At 37.4% G+C, this 15,529-nt stretch overlaps 1 long non-coding RNA gene across 1 annotated transcript in view; it reads right to left on the bottom strand.

The window, feature by feature from the left end:
- Positions 1 to 951: 951 nt before the first annotated feature.
- LOC121110658 overlaps positions 952 to 15,529 on the bottom strand; it is a 94,694-nt gene continuing 80,116 nt past the window's right edge. The window contains exons 8-9 of the long non-coding RNA XR_005859605.2: positions 7,452 to 7,501; positions 952 to 5,401 (exon numbers count right to left, since the gene is read on the bottom strand). This is a non-coding gene — a long non-coding RNA (uncharacterized LOC121110658). The remainder of the gene's footprint in view (positions 5,402 to 7,451; positions 7,502 to 15,529) is intronic.

Here is a 15,529-nt window from a genome sequence, read left to right as displayed (position 1 = left end):
GGAAGAGAGAGTCAACTCTCATCCAAAATCTGTTTTGTGGAATGAGAAGGTCTTTCTCTTTACATCATTGTTTAAGAAAGTTATAATTCCCTTGTCTTCATAATAGGTATGTATGCTAAAATTCTCTGTTGTTCTTAGGTAAGATGATTCCCTTGTACTTTTTAAATACCAGTTCAAAATACCATTATTTCTTCTCAGAATGCAAGATGAAAATTAATAGTTATTATTGATATTTTGATCTAAAACCTAGAATAGGCTGTGTGAGAATTGGATAGAAAAATAATCAAAGCATTACCTCTCCAAAGTTTGATATGTGGGAATAGAGTGGCATTCCAAAAACAAAACAAAACAAAACAAAGGCAACCAAAGAAAAAATACAGTAATTTTCTGCCAGATACTACAGGTTAGATGCATACATGTATAACTATAGCAGTAGTTCTCACCCAATTCTTTATGTTTGAGAAATATTTTCCAGTATATTTTCTTCCATTTCAACTTTCAATATTAGATTAAATTTTGTGGGATTTTTACCACTGCCTCTTCCTCCCATAAAGTTCTCGCATACAGACTGTGATAATACTAATACATGCTAAACAACAACAAAATCAATATGATATAGAATCAGTGTTCTGTCTGAAGTTCTGTATCTTTTCTTGAATATATGAAAAAGGGAAGTTAAAATCCAGATGTTAGAAGTTAAATATTACCTAACTAGCACTCAGGCTGCGAATCAGCTATACTGCAAGAGATTAAGTTTGAAAAAAATAAAGCAAAGAAGAAAAAAAGAAAAAAAATTATTTGTTACTGTTCTTTTGTTCTCCTAAATTCTGTACATAGTTGGACTGTTGTTCATGATGCCAAACAAAGAAAAATATTTTAGCATCTTTAGACTGAAAATTGTCATTTATATATGTAGTTGTACATGAACTTATATTTTATGGAGAGTACATATACCAGCCATGAACGAGAAAAAACTTTGTGACAAAAAGGATCATTACAAACCTCAAAATGTGACTAGTGAATACTAAAATTCTGATGAAGACTAAAAATATTTGTAGACTGGCACTACATAAGAACAGTAGTTTGGCAAAAAGAATTTTCCATCTACTAATTGTTGAGTATGGCTGTTTCAAGTACCAAAACTAATTTATACAAATCAAAGGGTTCACAGAAAGAAGATAATTCACCAAAGAAAATACTTGAAAATGAATTTTTATTCCACTTATATAATCTTCCTTGATTTTATATTTGGAAATGCTATATAATAAAGCTTTATCATTACCATTTTGTTCTGATTAAATACCGTAATCTTCTTATTTGTGCAGATCCCTAGTGTTCCCCACTTTTATTAAAAGCAGGGTTCTAATGAAGCTCATGAGGTGTCGCTAGGTAATTATTACTTACAGTTTGAAATGAAGCTCAGTTCCAAGCCATTTGCACTTATGTGCTAAACCTAAATGATTAATGTAGATTTTTACACATTTTTAGGTTTAGTTTTTCAGTCTAATGAAACTATAAATTTCAAGCTTTCAGAAATATTTCTACCTCTTATTTAATTCAGTATGTAATTGAGAAAATGCTTTTGCTACAGATGGAGAGGTTTTTTTCAAATTTGAATTAATTTGGTGTTCTGCTGAGCTAGTAGATTAAGTACTACAGATTGCCTGATGTTCACTATGCTAAATCGTAGCTTTCAAGGTAATGAAATAAAATTTCAGAATTTCACAAGGTCAAAAACCTTATCTGCAGAAATGACAGAATATATTCTGCTCACACAGTGTGCAACGAATGACACTAGTGACAGCTAGAAACAGTCTGAAGAAAATCCTACAACAATGAAGTAAATAAAGGCCAAGTTCAACATGGAGTATTTTTTATATACAATTTATTCAGGAATTTATTTCATTTAAAACAAGATAATTTTATGTTTAACTCATAGTACAAATATCTCATGTATGGGAAATGTTAGGTTATGACTTGAAGCAGTGGTTGAGCACCTGGTGAAGGGGCGTAGCCAGCTCTGGGAGCACAGGTGGAAGCAATTCACATGCGTGGCCAAAAGGAGTGAACGCTGGGTCTGCCACTCCCTAACCTTATTTAAGGTCTGGTCGCCACAAGGGAAGTATCTCTACTTGGAGATCATCTTCTTTAGAGTGTTTAGTAAGCTCTAATTCTTGGAAAGGGGTAAGTGATTTTTTTTCTTTTTTACTGAACTGTGACTACTGTTTTTCTTGGGTGATCCGGAAGTGGTTAAAGCAACTATATCTGCTGCCACCTATCCTTATGCTATGCAAATAGGTTACAAAAACATTATCCTTAAAGTTCAGGGAAGTGTTTCAAGTTACTAATGTGAGGCTGGCACAACAGCTTTAGGAAGAGATTTTGGGAGGGAATAAAAGAATACCCAGTAAAAACTTGCAATAGCCATACATATAATAGTGAGAGAAAGTCAATTATGGCTACCTCAAAACTTGTGGAAATATTTCTTCCACTGAGGAGTCTCTAAGAAAGAAGAATGATTGCCAAGATAGAAAAAAGCCTCCTTTATCCACATTAATATTCTGCATTCTGGAGGAATGCTGTTTTCTATGTTTCATAAAGACATTCCTTTAGTCCTTTACTATTCTGAGGCAGGAAGAGTAAGGAAATGCAATCATCTTAGCTACCTCAGTTTTCACCACTTGTATCTCCTGAAAATTCATGGAATTCTGGCTTGAGCCTGATGAGAGGCACAAATGTGTCCCCTGGCTAGTATTATCACTAATAAAGTAATACCAGGCTTTCTAGTATCTATGGTATACAGTGTATATCTGAGAGCTACTTTATCGCTGTACAGGGATTAACTCACAAATCCTTCAGTACAGCAATTTGATACTGCATTTATTCCATGAATAATGCTGTTGTATGATACTCAAAATCATTATACTTCTCTGACAGGAGAGAGTAGTTAACACTGGGAGAATCTTAAAGGGTTAATATCTAAAACCAGTTTCGAAGACATTTAAGAAAAAGTGTCCAAAATGCTGAAGATATTAATAGTTAATAAGATTGCTGTGGGTGATTACAGCTAGAGTCACCCAACTTGCAAATCCCTGGGTTCAAATTTTCCAGTCACAGGGGTATAAAATGCAGGGCAGTACCTTGGTTTTGCTCCATAACATCTGTGACAAGCTGTAATGGATCACTGCCAATCTAGTGATTCATGAAATGAAAACTTCTTCCTTTTTATATCAGTGTGGACTTTCCCCAAGGGTTCTTCACAAAACACCTGTCTGGTCACACAGCATGCAGAGCATGAGAGATTAGCAGCTCTAAGATTTTTTTTTTTTTAGAAGCACTATCTTTAGAGAAACTGCAGTATCTGTCTCACTTTCTATCACCGGACTTTAAAGATAAGTCTCTGGAAGGAGTAGACTGATAGCACTTGTGTTATCCAGAAGTCTTTGAAAGACATGTGCAGCATCTTATGTAATTAAAATGATTGCCCTGCATTTATTTTGCAATCCTCCTCAGGTTAGTTCTTCAAAAATCCCCTCTTACCTCAGGCAGAACTATGCTTCTGAAGCATTGCTATCAGTTGTGAAAGCAAGAGTGTGTCAGTTGTACCTAAAGAACACAAAGACCCCCTCCTCCCCCCCCCCCCCCCCCCCCCCCTCCCTGGGCATAGACATAAAATCCACCCATAGATGGCATGCAAAGAAATTAACCACCTGCTGAGAACACTCCTAATCATCCAGCTGGTGAGTTGAAAGCAATCGAGAGCAAGTCAATGGAAAATCATGTACCATGTGTGCATTTAACTTCCTATTGTGCCTTGAAGTGTGGGACCCTGCCCTCTAATTTCAGCCTGAAGCCTATTTCTTTTCCATCCTATGTGCAAAACACAGATAGGGTTTCTCAAATGACTGCAGCCCTGCTCTGGCTAGCTGCTTTTCTTTTTTCTTTTTTTTTTTTTGACAGTCCTAGCTTTTCAGAACAGTTCTAGGCTTGCATGCAAGGCAACATTACCATTGTTTCTTGAGAACTCTAGGTAACAAAAGCAAACATCGCATCAGTACAGGCATTAGCGAGCAATTTTAATTAATTGCAATGTGATCATATTACCCAAACTCTAAATTATGTCCCTGAGCACCACATCTGAATGGTTTTTAAACACACTTAGGGAGGCTAACTCAATCACCTCCCTGGGGAGCCTATTCCAGTGCTTAACCACCCTTTTTGTAAATAAGTTTTTCCTGATATCCAACCTAATCTTATCCTGGTGCAACTTGAGGCCATTTCCCCTCATCCTGTCACCCGTCACCAGTGAGAAGAGACCAGTACCACTCTTGCTGCAATCACCTGTCACAGTTATCTAGATCAATCTGTGTCTATGACAGGGGGAACAGCAGGCCTGCAGGCCCATGGGCCCAAAAAGGGAGAGGGGGAAAGGTAGGGAGAAGGGCCCAAGAGCAGAACAGTGGCAATGATCTGAAGAGGAAAGTTAATTTTACTAAATATATCAGAATACAAGGTAATAGAGTATAACACAATGTGATTGGAGTGGAGGCTAATAAATCAAATAAAATGAGAGTGTGCCCAAAACAAAAGGCCATATGCTGAACTGAAGGTGAAATGTCTGGGGAGTGCACACATACACACTGTCAGGGAGTGAGGGAGAGAGAGTCTTGTGACTTGCGGGTCTCATCTTCCCCTCTGAATGTGAAGTGCTCTGTGATATGTAGTTCTGCCTCTCCTCTGAGAACCAGGTATCTGGAAAGTTGTCAGCCCACAGAACTGGAGTATTGACTCTCTAATTCCACATGCTTTACATGATGTTATGATGTGGAATACAGATAACAAAAATCATAAACCATGACATCACCTTTCAGGTGATTTGAAAAGAGCAATAAGGTCTCCCCTCAGCCTCCTTTTCCCCAGACCAAACAGCCCCAGTTCCTTCAGTCACTCCTTGTAGGGCACGTTCTTCAAGAACTTCACAAGCTTTCTTGCCCTTCTTTGGACCTGCTCTAGCACTTCCATGTCCTTTCTGTACTGAGGTGCCCAAAACTGAACACAGTACTTGAGGTGGGACCTCACCAGTGCCAAGTACAGGGGCAGGATTACTTCCTTAATCCTGCTCACCACACTGTTCCTGATACATTGGCCACCTGGGCACACTGCTGGCTCATATTCAGCTGGCTATCCATCAGTGCACCAAGGTCCCTTTCTGTCAGGCAGCTTTCCAGCTATTCCTCCTCAAGTCCGTAGGGTTGCTTGGGGTTATTGTGCCCAAAATGCTTCAGCTTCTTGTACTTTCCTGACACTGAAGGAGGCTGAGGAGGTACAAGGAGATGGAGAGGACAGAACCAGGACAGTTGACCTAAGCTGGCCAAAGGGTTATTCCATACCACGTGTCACTCTGTAAATAAATAAATAAAAACACACAGTGAGAAGCTGGCTAAGGGGCAGCTGCTGGTCAGGGACTGACTGGACATCAGTTGGCAATTGTTGAGCAATTGTGCTGTGTATTATTTGTTTTATAAATATATATAATTATCATTAATATAACTATTTTACTATTTCTTTTGTCTTAGTAAATAGTGTTTTATCCCAACACATGAGTTCTACCCAATTTTTCTCCCAATCCTCTTCCCCATCTCACTGGGAGGGGGGAGTGATTGAACAACCATGTTGTGCTGAGCTGCCTTTAGGGTAAACTGGTGTCATGGTTTTGTAACTTCGCTATTGGTATTCCACATCATAACATCATGGACAAAAGAGAAGAACTACGTATCCCAGAGGACCTCACGGTCAGAGAAGGAAGACACATCACGGAAGATACGTCATCTGGTTGCGCGGGGTGCTTCTTCACTTTCGCTTGCTGCCGGGAGAGGAGTGGGTGTGCTTTCCAAGCCGGGCGCCTTCATCAAGTAAGGCTTTCGGTTTTGGAAACTCTCTCACTCTCTCTCTCTCTCCCTCTCTATCGCTCTTTCGCTCTCTCTCCCTCATTTCATTTGGTTTATTATACTTACTCCCAATTAGATTGTATTGTATCGTGTCATCTTGCATCCCAACATCATAGTTAGTAAAATAAGTTCTCCTTCTTAGATTGTTGCCACCGCTTTGTTTTTTTTTTTCTCGGGAAGTCAAGGGGGAGGGGGGCCCACAAGCCTACTGCCCCCCTGTCATGGGCACAGATCTATCTAGGTAACTCCGTGACAACTGGAAAAATACATAAATTCATTTTCAGATAGTGGTGACAATAGGAACATTATTTTTCACCCAAGTTCTTACTCTTTTGTATCTTATAGGAATTTTCACTTATTCAAGAGAACACAGATATTAAAAATAAAAATAAAAAAAATTAGCAAACAACATACTAAGCTAGAAAGAGCTCTGATGAAGGGATGTCACTAGCAGTTGGTGAAAGAAGATTTTGTCTCACATGCAATGTAATGTTCCTCAATCATGTAGTGGTTTTCAATAATGCCGTTTCTGTAGCTCTCTCAAAACACCCAGTTCTAGAAGCTCTTCTTCACAGCAGCACCTCTGTCATCTTGAATAAGTGTATTTCTGAACCTCTTCCTGCAAATCACAGTTCTTATGAGCTTTTTAGAGGATTTCTTGCTGTTATGGAGGATGTTATTTTTCTAAACAGAAATTGACCAATATTTATTTAGAAAGATGAATGTAAAATTGCCCTCTAACAAATCCACATCTTAACTCTTCAGAAAGGCTAACAAAATCAATAGCATTGAACACTTTTAAAATAAATAGAATTACACTGGAAGTTTATAACAGGTGACATTTGAAATGATATTTCACCAGGCCAGGCTTAGAATTAAAGCTCCTACACAAAATATTTTTACACTAAGTTTGGATTACATAGGATCAAACTTAGCCTATATGTTAATAAGTAGAAGTCATAATACTTTCAGTGAGGATTTACCTACCTTCCTTAGTGGATGAAGCTTATTGTCTTTAATTATCATTTGCTAACCACTTCAACCTGAAGCAGCAGCTCACATAATTTTCAATTTTGTTTTTCCTTTAAACTATCTGGCTTTGGAAGACAAGACTATGATGTCCTTTGAAATAAAATAAAAACTATGATTCATGCGCAATACAGTAGTTATCCCTGTCTCATCTCAGGATGCATTTCTGAATCTGCTGCTTTCCATTCTGAAGTGCTGGGGTTATACGAATATCCACACAGGCATGCTAAAAATCAAAGGGTTGTCACTTATACCTGAGAAAGCTGTTGAGCTGCATATGAGGAAATCTGAGTCTGTTAATGGTGCAACAGTATCATATGTACAGAGATAAAATAGAATACAGTTTCAGAAGTCTTGGTTGCATTCAGTAGTATTTACCCACCTGAACAGTTAGTTAAAAAACACTGTCACATCGTACAACAAAAGCACTATCAGAGTACTTAAAGCTACCTAGAAAGGACAAAGAATACTTACAATGACTCTTGCCTTTCCAAACTGTGGAGTTTCTCAAACCACGTGGGCGCCTAAAAGAAAAAAAAAAAAGCACATGATACATATACATGCATATACAGAGGAAAAAGATTGATTTGAAGAGGACTACGTTTGTTGTTGTAGAGGGCAACATTTAAATTTATATTTTCTAAATTAACATCAAAATTGTAGCTTTACAAGACAGCACCAATACCCTAAAAATACTGATGAATTTTTGTTTCAAACAAAAGAAGTGTGAGTGCTAAGGACTAAGAAGTCGTTGAAAAGCATGCAGCCACGCAGAAATATTCATCAGCTTACATAGAGTCTAGGATGGTAAACAGTGCCAGCATATCATGCATTTATCTACTGAGGTTCTTACAAGTTATCATATGGAAAATCTTTCTTGTAAATAATATTTGTTATAAACACTAGGTAGAAACATTTGCAGTGTTGATGTCTATGATCTCCTAAATAAAATACTAAATAGAGTAGATAGTCACTGTTACAGAAAAACTTTCAGGAAAAAAATACAAAAACAGAAATGACAAAAAGCATCTATGCATGCTGTCATTCCCTAAAGAGCAAACCACCGAATGGACACTTCTCTTCTTTTAAGACTAGCCTATTCCAGAACCATCCCCTGTGCAATTTCTGCCACACATGGCGTACGTTGCTGATTATTTCTAATAAAGAAGATGGAATCATTTTGCAGTTTCTTTATAAACTCCATGTTTATTTTTATCATTTTGAAATAGAATTGTAGCAGCATAGATACACACATAAACATACATATCATTTTGCACTTGTAGCCTAGAAGGCCAACTGTGTTCTGGGCTGCATTAAAAAAAGGAGCGGCTAGCACAGATTGTCCCCCTCTACTTGGCTCTTGTGGGGCCCCATCTGGAGTACTGCATCCAAGCCTGGGGCCCTCAGTACAAGAAAGATGCAGAGCTCTTGGAACAAGTCCAGAGGAAGGCCACTGCGATGACCAGAGGGTTGGAGCACCTCTCCTATGAAGAATGGTTGAGGGAAGCGGGCTTGTTTAGCTTAGAGAAGAGGAGGCTCTGGAGAGACCTCATTGCGGCCTTCCAGTACTTGACGGGAGCACATAAACAGGAGGGGGAACGGCTGTTTACAAGGATGGATAGTGATAGGACAAGGGGGAATGGTTTTAAATTGAGACAGGGGAGGTTTAGGTTAGATATTAGGAGGAAGTTTTTCACAGAGGGTGGTGAAACACTGGAACAAGTTGCCCAGAGAGGTTGTGAATGTCCCATCCCTGGATGCATTCAAGGCCAGACTGGATGTGGCCCTGGGCAGCCTGGTATAGTGGTTGGTGACCCTGCCTGTGGCAAGGGGGTTGAAACTGGATGATCATTGTGGTCCTTTTCAACACAGGCCATTCTATGATTCTATGATTATTGCTTTTGAATTAACAGGGAATGACCAACACAAAATGACAGATAATAATTACTATGTCTCATCCCATTAATTTGGTATCAGAAACTGAATATAGAAAAAGGTACAGATGAATGCAAGCATCCCTCATGCAGTAGGGAAAATAGAACCATGAACAAGATTGGTTGCCATTTATGTATTTGCTGTTGAGGTTTTTTTTATTATTATTACTGTTTTCTTCTTAGTATTGAGTTAAATACTCAAGGAAGTGTGGTTGCCAACAGCATAACATGGGTACTGGCTGCCTTATTATCCAAGAATGCATAGGGAACGCACGAATGATAGCTTGCAACTCCTGCTTTCTGCTTTTTCATTTTTTAGTTTTCTACTTTTTTGTTGTTGTTTTCTGCTTTTTATTTTCTAGCACCAGCAATTCTTATTTAGTTTTATTTGTATTGGTTAATCATGATAAATTAAGATAAAGTACAACTGGCAGAAATGACTTTGCCAAATGTTTGTATTACTTATTCCCCATATACATGTGCCTGCAAATTATAGCAAAAATAAAGCACAATGCTCATTTTTTATTTCAGATAATGATGTTCTTATTTTTTCCTATCTCCTTTTTTTTTTTTTAAGCAATAACTGTCTGTTCTGAAATTGTAAAATGTCAACACTTATAGCTTCTTTGTAGCTAAAACTCTACCTGTTTATTAACAAAGCAGGCTTTTAAAACACTGATGTTTATAAATACCTCTATATTTGGATAAAAATATTGTTTGGTTAGCTGTGCAGGCAGATAGTTATGATACTGCCGCAGAAAGTCCACATTTTTTAATGCACAATGTCAGGTGTGCCTCTGGGAAAATCAGAAAGTATTTGAAGATAGTGATTTTAGTGTATTGCATACATATAAATAAGGATAGAATGATTTCTCTAAACTGTTGTAATTAATGCATTTCGAAGTGCTATAAGCAAAAAGAGAGAACTTCTGAATCTTTAAAATTTAGTACAACTTATACAAGCCACGTGTGGGAGAATTTTTCAAATGATAATTTTAGGTGTGTAGCATCAGAACCAGACATTCAGGTCAGGACATTTTGAGGGAAAAATAAAATTGAAAGACAATTGAGCACTTGGGTATCATTCTGCTCTTGAAACATGCTCTCAATCTCCTATATGCTAAGGTGGAAAATGAGCATTTAGTCAATGACCTTTTCAAAATATATTCCTCCAACTTGTACTGTTTCTGCTGTTCTGCTCATAAGATCAGGTGGAAAATCTTCTGACAGAAGAGGTTTCCCCTAGTAAAGCTGATTCAACAGAGTTGAAACCTTTGTAACCAGCTGGGGGGATTTCGAAATGTTGAGGCACTATTGTCTGACCCCTTGCCAGCTGCCAGCTTCCCTGTGCTAGAAACCAAGTGCCTCAGGCTCTTAACTTGTTTAGTAGAATGTTTGGAAAACATGGCTCCTGCTGTTTCCCACTTCCACTAGTCCAAGCAAAAGTGGCAGAATGGTGCTGCAAAAGTGGCCTGAACAGTTTCAGAAAGTCCCCAGGCTAGTTAATTGATTGGCTAGTTAATCCCAAAATGGAACCTGACCACAAACAAAAGGTAAGGAAGCCTGGAGAGAAAGTCTGCACAGAAGTCTGTGCAGATACCAGTGGTGAATCTCAGAGCAGAGTCAATTGCTGCATGAGAATTATAATGACCGAGTAGTTGTAGATATTAATCTGGTAACCTTGATAGTCCCATTTTTGTGGTAGCTTTTTTATGTATGAGCTGCTGAAAGACCTCTTTGCTGCTGCTCCTCTTGCTGATCCACGACCCGACTATGCCACATCACTGTCTGAGAAAAGACAGAGGGGAAATCTGTGGACAGTCATCTCCGAAACACAAACTGCATGTCTACATCCTCTGAATGGCTTGTATTAAAGGCTAAGAGCAAAGTAGAAAATGTAGATCTGACTAAATGCATGTTTAATGAACTAGTTTGAATAAGAACTATTATGTGCTATAATGGGAAAGTATTGTGATGAGCAAGAAAAATCGCTTCAGCCAGAAAACTTGTTTAAAGGAAGACTGAAATTTTAAGTACACAGAAGAGCTTGCAGAATATAATTGGCTGTCTGCAAAAGGACACGGGCAACATGAAAACAGCCACATATATCTGCACTGTAGCTACATGAAATACTTTAAGTAAAAGCAGGACAGAGAGGGTGACTGTCTTGAACAAAAAAAAAAAAAAAAAAAGTGTATCAGAAGCTTGCTGTGCTTATTCCTGAAAGCCAGCAGTCAGGAGACAGGTTGCTATTAAGTAGTTATCTAAGCTGTAAGTGTTATTGTAAAGGTCAGAATAACCTGACATTAAGCATCCAGGGTAAAGTTCTTCTGACAAGTGTTAATTAACTGGATTGCAGAGCTCATGACTGAGTAGCCTTCAGCAGTTATTTCCAAGCAAGTCAGCTGAACAGTGTCTTAGTGAGAAATATCCAAAGCGAGCCCTTGGTGCCATCTTTAGATGTCCACCTCCTGGGGTAATTGGTTCCTGATGCTCTCAGGCAGCCCAGTGGCCCTGTAGTGTAGGGAACAGGCCATTGTAATTCACTTGAGGTATCTCCTGTAAGCTGAAAAATTCCACATCCATAGTTGTTACTATATGAGGAATCACCTTGGAAGACATTGTGACTTTATTAAAGAGAAAGAGAAACAATCTGAAAGTCTTCTAAAGAGTAAAGATCTCTATTTTCCACTCGGCTCTATTGCCCATCACTTCAGAAAGTTACATCAATACTCAAAGCAGAGTGCAGTACACTCCACATGCAAGTGATAACCCCTTTAAGTATGAAGGTTATGAGGAAATCTGGAGTGTATAAATTCACAGAACACATTTCACAATTTTATCATCTTTCAATGCTTTATTATTGCAAAACAAGGTGGTTAGGGGCATCATCTATAGCTTCTGAGCCCAAATGGATATACATCTTGAATAATAAATTTATCATCATTCATTATTTGTCAGTGCATCTCAGGATCTCATGACCAAGTTCTCCTGAGGAAGCTAATTCAAAGAGGCAGAGAAAACACAGTGTTAATTTCCACTTGATTTTTTTTTTTTTTTTTTTTTGGTAGCGTTAAGTGAGCAGAAACCCACAGCATTTTCAGGAAATAGATGAGAATCTGAGGAGCAGCACAGGACATGAAAAGAGCTTAGCTTGGGAGCACTCTACAGTCTGCAGAGGCATATCTGCCAAGCAATATGATAAATTACTTGCCAGGTTTGTTCTTTTTAAAAGAACAGTACCTGATGATAAGCGCATCCTCTCCCTCATACAGATACATGTATGCATGCACATAAATAAAGCTCTGGCAATCTCTGGTAGAAGGAGATTTTGTACTACAGAGAATTTATATTACAAATACTCTGGTGGTGCACAGGTAGCTAATGTATAGTTTGTTTGTATTTCATCAAAAATGACAGAAAAAAATAAGAACATGTCTCAGTGAAACTTGGGAAAATGGCATGTAGCCACACTCTGTCCCTTTGCTACCTGACAAGTCAACATGACTAATCCAGTGTATACAACTGCCTGTCACTCCCATCATCAACAAACACAGATGATAACAAGAACTCCATATATTCCTACTCTCTTCAGTGGTGATTGTTCAGACAGCTCCTGAAGAAGCTAAGTATGACTTAAACAGCCTGTGTTAACAAAACAGAATAAAACCTGAGTACACTAGGTGCAATTTTCCAACAATTCCATTAGTAAAAAATGTTTTCACATCAATAAAATTTTCAGCAGATAACATGCTGTTGGATAGGCATACTTTATCTCTTGCAGTTTCTGTAGTTCACAAGCAAATGTGAGTGAAATCAGTCTGTTCTACAACACAGGTCAGTGTGAACTGTCTGCCATCCAGATGAGCTTTCTGTTCTGTCTATTGAGTGACAGCTTTATCTCAAAAATCTTAAGGCAGAAAATACAACTTCGACACCTTTTCTAAAAATTGTCAGTGCTTTATTCACTTATTTCTTGCATAGCAGTTGAGTTCTGGATTTCTACATTGGATCACCTCCAGCATATCTTCAACAGCGTTTAGAAATCCTTCAGTTTCTTCTCGTCCAGTTAGAATTAAGAGAGAAAAACCTTATGTTTCAGGAAACTTTCACAGATTCTCAACATCATTTTCCATTCTGCAAAGGTAAGATCATTCAAAGTTTACTACTGAGAAAGAGTAAAAGAAGATTACCCTTTAAGATAGTTTAGAGTCCGTAGATAAATCATTAATCCATGCTTTCAGTGAACTGTGGAGGCTTAAGTATGGCCAGGAACGAGTATCTAGCTTTTCCAGAAGTCCAATGAAGTTGTATGGTGATACAAACAATGATCAAACAAACAAAAAACAGTTCTCAGACTACTGTTGTAATACTCTGTAAATCTTTAGTATAGTGCTATAAGGATGAGTTGTTTGTAAGCAGTTCTTGCATTTAGCTAAGGACTGAAGTTTGTCTAAATATTTAATTACTGCTTTAGAATTAGCTGTTGAAAATGATTAGATTAAAGAAGCCATTATATATTTAAAAGCTCCAGGATTAGATGCTTTAATTTGTGAAGATTTTAAACACTTTCTGGGATTCCTTTCTTAAAATTTGTATCTTAGAGGTAAAAATCTGCAACTTATAATAACTTTAGAGATGGTATTACATAAAGAATAATTAACCGATCCTCAAGTCTTATCAAGACTTATTCCATTCTTCCAGTTAATTCCCTCTTTGGTCTTGATCAAAGACATAACCAGGTTATTCTTGGGGGCACCATATGAATATTGCTCATGCAGGGTCACTGGGTACAGGATTTAGCCCACTATTTTAAGACTTCAGGAGAAAAGCTTCTTCCTATGTATTTTGCACTTTCCACATTAAACAAAATGTTAATTTGACTGATAGGTACTGTATAATACCGTGTAGGAAACACTGCAAGTAGTTGTGTGGGAGTAGTAAAGGAGACAGTAGAGATGAGTATAGGCATTGCAGAAAGTGCCCTCATTTATATTGGTTTAAACTTGGTTGTGGAACAAATCAAGGCAAAGATTTCTGTCTGATCTGAATAGAGAATTTTGTTTTGCTTAGCTACACACTCTGAAGATTTTGAGCACTAAAGATTAGTTGCTTCAGGAAGTAGCGAGTGAGCTAAATTTATCTTTTTGGCATTTGTTTATTTGTTTTGTTTTAACACAATGTTGCAGCTACCAGCTATTTTTGTGTAAACATTGAAGCTACAGACAGATATAGAAGTACTTTTAGTTTGGAGGGGAAAAAGCTTTTATTCTGAATCAAAGCATGTTCATTACTTCATTATACCACTAAATGGAAATTAGTCCTTGATTTTGGCTCATTTCCAATATTTTAAAGTCCATTGGTGGAATACAAAAGTAAAAACAATGAAACATGGAGTTCCTGTTAATTTGCCAGCTTGGCTAATATTAGCAGCATGGTTTCACTGTGATCCAAAATATTTATTTCAAAATGGAATTAGTCTTCAGTTTTCTGCCAGCTTTCAGTAACAAAGCGAAGGGTCTATGTCTTTCTAAGCCTGCTAAAATCATTTAACCGTCAGCCAAATGTGCTATTTTACTCTTTTTTTTTTCTGTGAAACAAACCTGAGAGCAAATTCTGCTTTGCTAGCTAGAAGTGGTATAAATTCACAGTTTGTTATGCTTTTAATTGCCCTGAGCTGCTTTGCTCTTGGCTTTCTACTAACACGCACAATTTACAGAATATAATTGTTTGAATTTCACCAAACTGTAAAACAGCCAGTAACTCTACTCATGATTAGAGAACAGTAGAACACTAATGTGATCAAATTAAATCTTCCATGAAGAGGGAAAACGTAGAATGAAAAGAGAATGAAAACTGACAAGAAAGTCTATTTCTCAGAAGAACGTGGGTCTTACCCTTGTAAAAATCTCAAAGAAAACTAGTCCTCAACTCCTGTGTTCTGTCAACACTCAAAATCTTAAACCTAACTTGAATGATACCACCTACATTTTATCACATCGCAAGTCTAACTAGTAAAGATCCTTTGATATGTCTAGCTACTGCTTTAAGACAAATCATGTGTATATTTGAGAATGTAATGCTCTTGAATTTTTAAAATGTGTGACTATTCTCCCTTGCATCTGCATCCGAAACTTAATCTAGTTTCTCACTTTTGACACTCTACAGATTTAAAATTCACTTGGCTCCTGCTTGCTTAATACTACAAGAAATAAAGTACTCTTGGGAGTTCTGCCTGAAGGAATAGTTCAGCAGTGACCCAGAATTATCATCTAAGCAGCAATAATAATATAAATTTTAGTTTAATAGAAAACCCAAAAACAAAGCCCTAATTCTTCATTACCCAGTGCAGACAGGTTTGCCAGCCTGATGTGATTTTCCTCTGAAAAAAACATTTCAAGTGATATAATTTCCACAGCCAACTTTATAACCATACATAAATCTTCTCTACATAGTGTTATGAAACAATGGACTATTTTCTTTTTAAAAAGGTATAAAAATAGTATTAAAGTAACAGGAACCAAATATGTGGTGATCAATACATAATGGAATCCATTTTCTACAGCTGAGTGAATCCTCACATTATTTTTTGTTACAAATTAGTTGAAAATGTTCTTT

Source organism: Gallus gallus, chromosome 4, assembly GCF_016699485.2.
Source record: "Gallus gallus isolate bGalGal1 chromosome 4, bGalGal1.mat.broiler.GRCg7b, whole genome shotgun sequence".
Taxonomy (NCBI): domain Eukaryota; kingdom Metazoa; phylum Chordata; class Aves; order Galliformes; family Phasianidae; genus Gallus; species Gallus gallus.
The sequence above is the reverse complement of the archived record's forward strand: the minus strand, read 5'-3'. Positions and strand labels throughout refer to the sequence as shown.